Raw genomic sequence first — 12,536 nt, forward strand, 5'->3', positions numbered from 1 at the left:
GTACATAAAAAGCAAGAGGGTAGCCAGGGAAAGGGTTGGTCCACTGAAGGATAGGCAAGGGAATCTATGTGTGGAGCCAGGGGAAATGGGCGAGGTACTAAATGAATACATTGCATCAGCATTCACCAAAGAGAAGGAATTGGTAGATGTTGAGTCTGGAGAAGGGGGTGTAGATAGCCTGGGTCACATTGTGATCCAAAAATACGAGGTGTTGGGTGTCTTAAAAAATATTAAGGTAGATAAGTCCCCAGGGCCTGATGGGATCTACCCCAGAATACTGAAGGAGGCTGGAGAGGAAATTGCTGAGGCCTTGACAGAAATCTTTGGATCCTCGCTGTCTTCAGGGGATGTCCCAGAGGACTGGAGAATAGCCAATGTTGTTCCTCTGTTTAAGAAGGGTAGCAAGGATAATCCCGGGAACTACAGGCCGGTGAGCCTTACTTCAGTGGTAGGGAAATTACTGGAGAGAATTCTTAGAGACAGGATCTACTCCCATTTGGAAGCAAATGGACGTATTAGTGAGAGGCAGCACGGTTTTGTGAAGGGGAGGTCGTGTCTCACTAACTTGATAGAGTTTTTCGAGGAGGTCACTAAGATGATTGATGCAGGTAGGGCAGTAGATGTTGTCTATATGGACTTCAGTAAGGCCTTTGACAAGGTCCCTCATGGTAGACTAGTACAAAAGGTGAAGTCACACGGGATCAGGGGTGAGCTGGCAAGGTGGATACAGAACTGGCTAGGCCATAGAAGGCAGAGAGTAGCAATGGAGGGATGCTTTTCTAATTGGAGGGCTGTGACCAGTGGTGTTCCACAGGGATCAGTGCTGGGACCTTTGCTCTTTGTAGTATATATAAATGATTTGGAGGAAAATGTAACTGGTCTGATTAGTAAGTTTGCAGACGACACAAAGGTTGGTGGAATTGCGGATAGCGATGAGGACTGTCGGAGGATACAGCAGGATTTAGATTGTCTGGAGACTTGGGCGGAGAGATGGCAGATGGAGTTTAATCCGGACAAATGTGAGGTAATGCATTTTGGAAGGTCTAATGCAGGTAGGGAATATACAGTGAATGGTAGAACTCTCAAGAGTATTGAAAGTCAAAGAGATCTAGGAGTACAGGTCCACAGGTCACTGAAAGGGGCAACACAGGTGGAGAAGGTAGTCAAGAAGGCATACGGCATGCTTGCCTTCATTGGCCGGGGCATTGAGTATAAGAATTGGCAAGTCACGTTGCAGCTGTATAGAACCTTAGTTAGGCCACACTTGGAGTATAGTGTTCAATTCTGGTCGCCACACTACCAGAAGGATGTGGAGGCTTTAGAGAGGGTGCAGAAGAGATTTACCAGAATGTTGCCTGGTATGGAGGGCATCAGCTATGAGGAGCTATTGAATAAACTCGGTTTGTTTTCACTGGAACGAAGGAGGTTGAGGGGAGACCTGATAGAGGTATACAAAATTATGAGGGGCATAGACAGAGTGGATAGTCAGAGGCTTTTCCCCAGGGTAGAGGGGTCAATTACTAGGGGGCATAGGTTTAAGGTGAGAGGGGCAAGGTTTAGAGTAGATGTACGAGGCAAGTTTTTTACGCACAGGTTAGTGGGTGCCTGGAACTCGCTACTGGAGGAGATAGTGGAAGCAGGGACGATAGGGACATTTAAGGGGCATCTTGACAAATATATGAATAGGATGGGAATAGAAGGATACGGACCCAGGAAGTGTAGAAGATTGTAGTTTAGTCGGGCAGCATGGTCGGCACGGGCTTGGAGGGCCGAAGGGCCTGTTCCTGTGCTGTACATTTCTTTGTTCTTTGTTGTTTACCCCAAAAACGCATCCATAAGCCCATGGAAAGCTGGGTTTGTGATTTTGCTTGTGGGACCAATGATCTCAGTTCAGCTCAATCCCAGGAGCCTGTCTCGGAAATAGTCTCCACACTGAACCATGCACAAGGTAAAAGTAGCATTACACCTGTCCAAGTCAATCATCTCTACTTGCTTTAATTTGCTCAGACATGCGCCCTCCACTTCACCGATTCCATGTTATTGAGTCCTTGAACCATACAAGTTATCAGGAAGCGAACAGAATTGGAATGGGCTCCTGCTGCTAATTTGGTCACATCTGGCAGTCCTGGGAGAGAGGAGCGGGAGGGTAATTGCTGGATTTACTCCAAATAAGCAAGTGGTCTCTGGCCATTTAATGAGGTTGATCTCCCTATGGAGTGCCCGAGGTAAGGTCCACCGCGGGCACTGTGTGTGGCTCATGAACTGGTGAAAGGTCAGCCACAGGTCAAGTGCCGCTGAACTCTTGACTCCACACTGGCAGGAAATGGACATTTATTTCGTACCCACACTGGCCTTGGTTTCTTAAATCTTTCATGATTTTTTTCTTTATTCTTTCATGGAATAGAGGCGTCTCTGGCTGGGACAGTATTTGTTTTCCATCCCTAATTGCCCTTGAACTAAGTGGCTTGCTGGGCCATTTCAGAGGGCATTTAAGAGTCCACCACCACATGTAGGCCAGACCAGGAAAGGATAGCAGGTTTCCTTCCCTAAGGGACATCAGTGAACCAAATGAGTTTTCACAATAATCAACAGTGGCTACATGGTCATCATTAGACCTTTAATTCCAGATTTTTATTGAACGCAAATTCCATCACCTGTTTAGGTGGGACCCGACCCCGGGTCCCCAGAGTGTTACGCTGGATCTCTGGATTCCTAGTCCATTAGCTTATATATTTCATGAAATATAATGAAAGATTCAATAAACTAGAATAATATCAGGTAAGGTGGCGTTCTTTGAAGAAATGGAATCTTTCTGCTGTCTAATTATAATTGTCTGTAAAGCTATAATTTTGTTTTATTCATCCACTGGACTTGGGAGACACTGGCTAGGCCAGCATCTATTGCTCATTCCTAATTGCCCTTGAGAAAGTGGTGGTGGTTTGCATTCTTGAGCTGTTGCAGTCCCTGTTATGTAGGTACACCCAATGTGCTGTTAGGAAGGGTGTTCCAGGATTTGACCCAGTGACAGTGAAGGAACTGTGATATATTTCAATATCAGGATGGTGAACGACTTGGTGCTGGTGTTCCCATGTGCCCGCTGCTCTTGTCTTTCTGGATGGTATTGGTCATGAGTTCGGAAGGTGCTGCGGAAGGAACCTTGGCAAGTTCCTGCAGTGTATTTTGTAGGTGGAACATACAGCTGCCACTGTGTGAATGGTGGCGAGAGTGAATGCTTGTGGATATGATGACAATCAAGTGGGCTGTTTATCCTAGATGGTGTCAAGCTTCATGAGTATTGTTGGAGCAGCAGTCCTCCAGGCAAGTGGAGCTTATTCCTTCATACTCCTGACTTGTGCCTTGTTGGTATTGGACAGGCTTTTTCGAGTCAAGAGGTGAGTTCCTCGCCACAGGATTCATCGCCTCTGACCTCCTCTTGAAACCAGGGCAGTTATATGGCTGGTCCAGTTCAGCTTCTGGTCAATGGTGACCGCCGAGGATGCTGATACTGGGGGATTCAGTGAAGGTATTGCCAGATCTTATTGCATTTGTATCTGAGGAGTCACGAATGGTGCTGAACATTGTGCATTCAGCTGCGATCATGCCCACTCCTGAACTTATGATGGGATGAAGGTCATTGATGAAACAGTTGGAGATGGTTGAGCCTCAGACATTTCCCTGAGGAGCTCCTGCAGTGATGTCCTTGAGCTGACCTCCAGCCACCGCAACCACCTTCCATTATGACTGGTGTGACTCCAACCAGTGGAAGGTTTCTGTCCTCTCCCTAGTGACTCCAATTTTGTTAGGGCTCCCTGAGGCCATACTCGGTCCAATGTGGCCTTGATATCAAGGGCAGTCAGTCTCACCTCACCTCTGGAATTCAGTTATTTTGTCCGTGTTTGAGGCAAGGCTGTAATGAGGTCAGGAGCTGAGAATAATGGCGAATAAACCTTTCCTTTAAAATATTTGATCCAGAATTGCAGAGTGTCTGTGTGTGTGTGTGTGTGTGTGTGTGCAATGCAAGAAAAACAAAAAAACTACCTTTCAGAGTATTGATCTGTTCTGAGAGGTTGGGAAATATTGGTAGAGGACGAAGAGGTGAGTTCAAAGTTTTGAGTAATCAGTAGTCCACGTGTGTTCAGAGTTTAACGCCAGCTTTGGCTTTTCTGCAATTTATGACAATGGCGAGGCCACAACTTCTCACTCCAAGAAGGAAGAATATCGATATACTTGAGCACTAAAACACTGAAACATCAATACATGAAATTCAACTCCAGGCTCCTGGGACAGAAGTTGAAAATTGTGGAAGCAAAACGGCAGTAAATAAGCCCATCCTAATTGTTTTTATTAGATGAAAGGACTCTAAATGATCTGCAACTGAGCTATCAGCTTTCAATAGGGATTAAGATATGGCAAAGTATTTATTCTCACCCACTGTAAAATCTATGTTTCTATTAAATCTGATATGGGAAACCTCACATGGAGCAAAGAGTGTATTTGAATCATTTTTCTCTGATTAGAGTTGAAGATTTAGCCCCCTATCTGTATTTCCATTCCACATGTTTGATGTGTTCTCACTGCACACGTACGACCTAGAAATTGATCTGTAGCCTAATTCGGTCTACTGCTACTCCAATATGCTGTGAATTATTCAGGCTGAAGCTTGACAGGCAACTAGTAACATTGATTCCAAACTTATTTATGAACACTTGAGCAAGCCAAGCCTCTGGGACGTGGGACTGGACTTTCAGTCCCCCGTTGGGACAAGGTCAGGTTTGGACCTGCTTCAAAAACTGCACTCCCGGTTGGCCAATGTCCCTGGAACAGGCAGCAGCTTTCAAATTGAGGGGTCGGGTAGTTGGGGAGTCTCACATCTCCAACTGACTGCCTGTTAAGCGTGTTGAAGAGCTTTTAACCGAACTGGAGAGGAACAGGATGAAATATCCAAAGTTGAGAAAGGGAAGAGCGAACAGTCTGATACACACTAGAGCACAGCCGGGGAGCCATTATCCATTGCTGTTGTTGATCTGAAGACCTGAGAATCAAGTAAAATTCAAACTGAGGTGTTCTAGTGATGGCGTGGGCAGAACGAATCAGGTACCTGAGCAGGGAGAGCTGGAGAACTTGTTTGGATACGAGGCTGCTGGCCCTCTGATCACCTGCCCTGCTCCATTCTTAGTTGATTCATTGATTCTGTGTGGTTGGAGCTTGACTGCCTGCCAAACATGACGAGCAACACAGTCACCATCAAGTTCGAGAGACATTATGTCATACATGGGACCGTTACAGACGATACGAAGATTGGTGGAGTTGTGGATAGTGAGGAGGGCTGTTGTCGGCTGCAAAGAGACATAGATAGGATGCAGAGCTGGGCTGAGAAGTGGCAGATGGAGTTTAACCCTGAAAAGTGTGAGGTTGTCCATTTTGGAAGGACAAATATGAATGCGGAATATAGGGTTAACGGTAGGGTTCTTGGCAATGTGGAGGAGCAGAGAGATCTTGGGGTCTGTGTTCATAGATCTTTGAAAGTTGCCACTCAAGTGGATGGAGCTGTGTAGAAGGCCTATGGCGTGCTAGCGTTCATTAACAGAGGGATTGAATTTAAGAGCCGTGAGGTGATGATGCAGCTGTACAAAACTTTGGTGAGGCCACATTTGGAGTACTGTGTACAGTTCTGGTCGCCTCGTTTTAGGAAGGATGTGGAAGCTTTGGAAAAGGTGCAAAGGAGATTTACCAGGATGTTGCCTGGAATAGAGAGTAAGTCTTACGAGGAAAGGTTGAGGGTGCTAGGCCTTTTCTCATTAGAACGGAGAAGGATGAGGGGCGACTTGATAGAGGTTTATAAGATGATCAGGGGAATAGATAGAGTAGACAGTCAGAGACTTTTTCCCCGGGTGGAACAAACCATTACAAGGGGACATAAATTTAAGGTAAATGGTGGAAGATATAGGGGGGATGTCAGCGGTAGGTTCTTTACCCAGACAGTAGTGGGGGCATGGAATGCACTGCCTGTGGAAGTAGTTGAGTCGGAACCATGAGGGACCTTCAAGCAGCTATTGGATAGGTACATGGATTACGGTAGAATGATATAGTGTAGATTAATTTGTTCTTAAGGGTAGCACGGTAGCATTGTGGATAGCACAATTGCTTCACAGCTCCAGGGTCCCAGGTTCGATTCCGGCTTGGGTCACTGTCTGTGCGGAGTCTGCACATCCTCCCCGTGTGTGCGTGGGTTTCCTCCGGGTGCTCCGGTTTCCTCCCACAGTCCAAAGATGTGCAGGTTAGGCGGATTGGCAATGATAAATTGCCCTTAGTGTCCAAAATTGCCCTTAGTGTTGGGTGGAGGTGTTGACCTTGGGTCGGGTGCTCTTTCCAAGAGCCGGTGCAGACTCAAAGGGCCGAATGGCCTCCTTCTGCACTGTAAATTCTATGATATTCTATGATTAATCTAGGACAAAAGTTCGGCACAACATCGTGGGCTGAAGGGCCTGTTCTGTGCTGTATTTTTCTATGTTCTATGGAATCCCTCAGAGACTCATGACAGACAATACTCGCCAATTCATCTCCACTGAATTTAGAAACTCTGCACACATGGGGACTTTGACAATATCATGAACAGCCCCCTGTATCCACAGACCAACGGCCTGGCAGAATGGGCATTAGCTAAGCATCCTCTAAAGAGATGTTCCTGGGATCACACAGATTATTCTGCTGCTTTCCTCAGCCTGTGAAATCTACCTCAACAGGGCCTTCCCTTGTCAGCACAATGACTCTTTTCCAGGTGTACCAGGACCACAATTCCTGCTGCCATGGCTCACCAGTAACCCAAACTTAAAACCAATGTGAATGATACCTCATACACCGCCGACAGAGCAGCAAAAAGCACAGGGATCAAACTTCCCACAGACTCGGCCCTATAGAACCTGGCCAAATGTTCAACTTCCAGACTACACAACCATGTTAGCCTTTGACTTATGCAACTGTTGTCGCCCCTTACAGGTATTGGAAGCAGCAACAACAGATGCCGCAGCACTCCAGACACCCGGCCTTCAACACAGGCCCCCTTACACCAATGGACATGCGGACTCATCCAGAGACCTACACAGCGAACCCTCCACCCATCGAGTACATTAATGGAATGCCCCAGATCATCCACACAGAGGACACCAGACTGAGAAAAAATATAGCATAACCAAATGGCATAACCACACAGTCAGGGCTTGTGGTCAATCCAAACATAAGGTGACCACTTAGTCTGTAACTGGCCTTCGAATCTGGAGCTGGATTCTCCGTTTCTGAGACTTCGTGTTGGCGCTGAAGCAGAATTCGTGGACCTTCACGACAGCAAAACTGGCATTGAACCTGGGCCAATTCAGCAATTGTGGAGGAGCTAGAACTGGCACCATGTGAAACACAATCAATTCCAATGAAAAATGGTGTGGGATTCGCCGGATCCGTGATTGACATCAGAAGTTGCAGCCACATATACACATTACACTCCCCACACACACTCATCCCAGCTAACAAGATGGCACTGGTTGTGTTGGAGCACGCCCATACAGCTGATGGGTGGGCTGGGGCCAGATGACACCTAATGGGGTAGCCTGAAGGGACATCTATACGACCCGTGGCCGTAAGTTCACAGTGGACTGTTAGTGGCGTGTGCAGCTGCATGGCTGCCTTGTCAGCTGTGGCAATGGTGTTCTGTGCCTGTCCACCCCGTCCTCACAGCCCACCCCCTGCTACTCCCCCCGACCCTGGAAGAATCCTCCCAGCCAGCGGCACAACTATCAGCAAACTATGATGATGTTGGACACTTTCCATTGCCTCTCTCTCTCCGTCAGCAATCACGCGCCGGTTTCACGATTTTTAAAAGCACAAGTAAACTGCGCTGTCGGGAAATCGGCCCATCGGAGAAGGAGCATTTTGAACGCCCCGGTGAATGCCGGGTCAGGCCCGCTAATGACATGCAAACGGTATTTATTGTACGTGGTTTCCAGAAAGCATTGACACTGCTGTCGACGTGATAAAGAATTGCGACTTGGCATCAAATCGGCACCCGCCGCAATTTTAGTGTGGAATCTTTTGTCTGCCCAATCGTGCTTCGCGATTTTGACATCAACCAACAGAGAATCCTGCCCCTTATTTTTATACAACAAAAAAAAGGAGGGGGGTAGGAGACACAATGGGCTATGCACCAGCTGCAACAGCTTAAGCCACATCTCAACAAATGGAAATAGTTCTGTATTGTTAGCCTGTGCAATTTGTATGTTATATGAGGGTTTTTGCACAGTTATTGTTTGCGCACACTGTTACATTTCAATACCACCGCTTATCATAGAATTTACAGTGCAGAAGGAGGCCATTTAGCCCATCGAGTCTGCACCGGCCTTTGGAAAGAGCACCCTACCTAAGCCCATATCTCCACCCTAACTCCACAACTCCACCCTATTCATGTAACCCCACCTGACTTTTTTTGGATACTAAGGACAATTTAGCATAGCCAATCCACCTAATCTGCACATCTTTGGAATGTGGGAGGAAAGCGGAGCACCCGGAGGAAACCCACGCAGATACATGGAGAACGTCCACACAGACAGTGACCCAAGTGGGAATCGAAGGTGGGACCTTGAGCTGTGAAGCAACTGTGCTAACCACTGTGCAACGAGCTGCCTGCTTGCCCTAACTGAAACGGGGAAGACATGTGTGATTTGTTATGTTGCAGGTGTAACATAAGCGGCTTCCTTGTGGTGCACTTGACAAAGGAAGGTCCAGACGTGGAGATAACTTCAACACTTTTATTCAAAGATTTACACTTCTGTTACTCGGGTTCGACACTACTGCTAATCCTACTATGGCTACCCAGACTGACTAACCAGCTGCTGCAATCCACGTGGTGGGTCGAATATTGAATCAACCCTGTGTCTGTCCTCACTGTCTCCACTGGAAAGAGGCCGATCATGTGTGTGGTGTCCTTTATATATGGGTTGGTGTAATGCCCCCTGTGGTCATGTCACCTCCTTGTGTATCGTGAATGTCTATTGGTCGTATCCTATCTACTTGATCTATTGGTTGAGTGTGTGTGTGTGTGATGTCACTGGTGCTCCCTCTAGCGTCTAGCTAGCCTACATGTATTTACATTGATGCACATCACCACATCCCCCCTTTTGTATATGTTCATATTTTCTGTACACTTTAAGAAAATTGAACAAAGAACAGGTTGATAAGGTAAGGTATATAAAAGTCATGGGAACAGTGATTAAATAATAAGTCCAAATCATTTGTGTGAGTCCAAAAATCATCAATCATCATGGCCAAATGTCTCTCTTGGTTATGAACGCCATTAACGTCCCTGTGCCACAGGAACCAAGAAGTGGTCAAATCACTTCGCTGTCTGATTTGGAGTCCCTTTCTTTTTTCGATGTTTGTGATGGTGCTGTCGGATGGCATCTTGTAGCTGATAAGGTGTTGACGTTGAAGAGGTACCATCAACAGTATCATTCGAGGTCATGGATGTGCCATATGTTGAAGTTGGATAAGACTGTACATACTGGTTCTGGCCACGTGCTGTGCAGGAAGGGTGATCCTGCTGAGAACCGTTGAAGCTTGTCGAATTGGAAACAGAATTGCTGCTCACATAAATACCTGGTGATGGTGTGAAACTAGAACCTTGCATCTGATGGGAATATGCCGTCTGGCCAGGCTGTGGTGCAGCAAATCCTGGGCTGTAACTAAGGCATGCAGTCTGTAATGCAGATTGCGCTTGCGGTAGTCCTCCTTCGGTCTTGATTCCATTAGTGGGCAATCCGTAGTGCTGGCCTGTTTTAGAATATGCTGCATAGACTGCTGGCTGCTGCATGCCTGAATACTCGGTTTGTCCAGCATGAGCTGGCATTGGCTGCACTGCTGGTGTGGAAAAAAATGTGTGGATATAGCTGTGGTGAATATTGGTGTATTCCTCTTGGACTGTAGCCACTGCTTGTTATTACTGACCCAGTGTAATTGTTAAGTGATCCATCTCCTGTCGTTGTGGCATCTGCTGTCACCCTGAGCGTGCCATCACTGAGGTTGCGGCACTCCCTGTCTGGAGTAAAGTCCGGCTTACGTGAATCAGAGTCGGCGTTTGGTTGCTCCCAATCTGGAGTCTGGTCTGTTTTAACTGAGTCAGTGTTGGTTTGTTGATGCTCCCAGTCCGGAGTCTTAGCAGGTTCACTGGAGTCAGCTGAGAATTCTTGAAGCTACACGTCTGGAGTCGGAACATGCAGGAATGCATTGACTTGTGGAGAGGTTTGAGCGAATGAGGGTGGAAGTATCATGGTGTCACCAGAGTCACCAGTGGCCTCACAGTGATCGTCGAGTGCCTCTGTACACACTAGCTGAGGTCTGTCACTTTGCAGATCTTGCATGGGAAGTGGGATGCTGTCATCACTCATCTCACATACCATGGGTAGATCCTCAGTAGCTGCTTGTTGTTCACTTGGGTTGGGTAAATCGTCAGAGTCTTCATCTGGTGGCGCAAACAATGTGGGTGGACTGTCATTGTCTTGCTGTTGTCCTTCATTTGGGCTTGGACTGTCATCGTCGCTTTGTTCTTCACTGTAGCATGATAGACCGTCATGGTCGTCCTGCTGTGCACTGGAGCATGGTAGACTGTCATAGTCTTCTTGCTGTTTGCTTGAGCATGGCAGAATTGCATCGTCTGCCGCTAGTTGGTCAGAGGAGGTTGCTAGACCCTCATGGTCTTGTTCTTGCGAGGTCTGCGCGTCGGAATCTTGCGTTGCTTCTATCGTGGAGGCTGTCCACGAGCTCGCTGCAGAGGCTTGTGACACTGGAGTCACATCTTGTGTGTGCAAGGACTGCGCTCTGGAGTCTTGTATTTCTTCTATCGTGGAGTCTGTCCACGAGCTCGCTGTGGAGGCTTATGACACAGGAGTCACTTCTTGTTCGTGCAAGGACTGCGGTGTGGAGTCTTGCGTGTCTTCTTTTGTAGAGTCAGGAACCCTGAGCGGGGCGTGGACCATGCTCTGTGTGGCAGCAGGCCGCTCTCTGTGGGCTTGTACCGCTCTCTGTCTCTAGGTTTCAGGTTGCAGCATCATCCCAAACTCACGAGTTGGGATGTCATATTTGCTGGGCTGAAGACCCTCAAATCTGAAGAACGAATCCGCGTCTGCATCGGATTCAGTACGGGGGTCGCCATTTCTAATGAAAAAACCTTCGTCCGAATAGTAGTCTTCTAGGACCATGTGATCACTGTTTGCGTCGGAGCTATCATTGGGCTCGTGAGGTCCAGAGAAAATGTAAAGGTCGGTATCGAAGTATTCAAGGTCGGAATCATCGGTTTGGGCATAGGCAATTGCTTGTTGCAGGGTTCTTCGGAGGTTTATTTTATTTCCTGGTTCAATTTGAGGCATTGTGCTTTCATTCCAGGTGAAAGAAGGTTGTGTTACGGCTTTAATCGGTTTTTTCTTTGATTTGGAACGTTTCCCCATTAAATGGGCGTGGTCTGAGGCCTCTGACACCATGACGCATTTGACGTAGCGCGTAGGAAGCGATTGCTCATGAGCAGATTGCTGTTCCTTTACTTTGGGCCGTTTTTGCGAGAAGCCGCGCATGCGCAAACAGACCTTCCCGTTAAAATCATTCTCTGCTCCGAGATTTCAGCCTCAAGGTGAGTACTGACACTTCTCTTACCTTTTCTTGCTGGTTGGAGTGTGTTTCCCTCACAGTATTTGCCGAATTTGTCCAGGACTGCCTGGAAGTCGCTCCTGTTTTGCCCCTTGGAGAACTTGAATTTTTAAAAGATTTCTTCTGCTCTGGCACCAGCTATGGTGAGGAGAAGCTCTGTTTTTTTCAGGATCGGCCACTTCTTCTAGTTCAGCTGCCACCAGGAAGATTTCAAACTTTTGCCCGAATGCCCGCCAGTTTTCGTGGAGATCGCCGTGGCACTGGAGTTGCTGCGGAACCCGGATCTCGAACATCTTGCCTGGGTATCATTGCTGGTTGTCACTGTATGCTGAGGTATGGCTATATGGATTGAAACAGTTCACTGCTGGTACCATGATTTGTTATGTTGTAGGTAGAACATAAGCGGCTTCCTTGTGGTGCCCTTGACAAAGAAAGGTTCAGACGTGGAGATAACGTCAACATGTTTATTAAACTATTTACACTTCTATTACTCAGGTTTGACACTACTGCTAATCCTACAATAGCTACCAAGATTGACTAACCAGCTGCTGCAATCCACGTGGTGGGTGTAATATTGAATCAACCCTGTGTCTGTCCTCACTGACTGTCTCCACTGGAAAGAGGCAGATCATGTGTGTGGTGTCCTTTATATATGGGTTGGTGTAATGCCCCCCTGTGGTCGTGTCACCTCCTTGTGTATCGTGAATGTCTATTAGTCGTATCCTAGCTAACTGATCTATTGGTTGAGTGTGTGTGTGTGATGTCACTGGTGCTCCCTCTAGTGTCTAGCTAGCCTACATGTATTTACATTGATGCACATCACCACAATGTGGTAATGCGGGCACTTGATGAGG

This window comes from Scyliorhinus torazame, chromosome 6 (genome assembly GCF_047496885.1).
Source record: "Scyliorhinus torazame isolate Kashiwa2021f chromosome 6, sScyTor2.1, whole genome shotgun sequence".
NCBI lineage: Eukaryota > Metazoa > Chordata > Chondrichthyes > Carcharhiniformes > Scyliorhinidae > Scyliorhinus > Scyliorhinus torazame.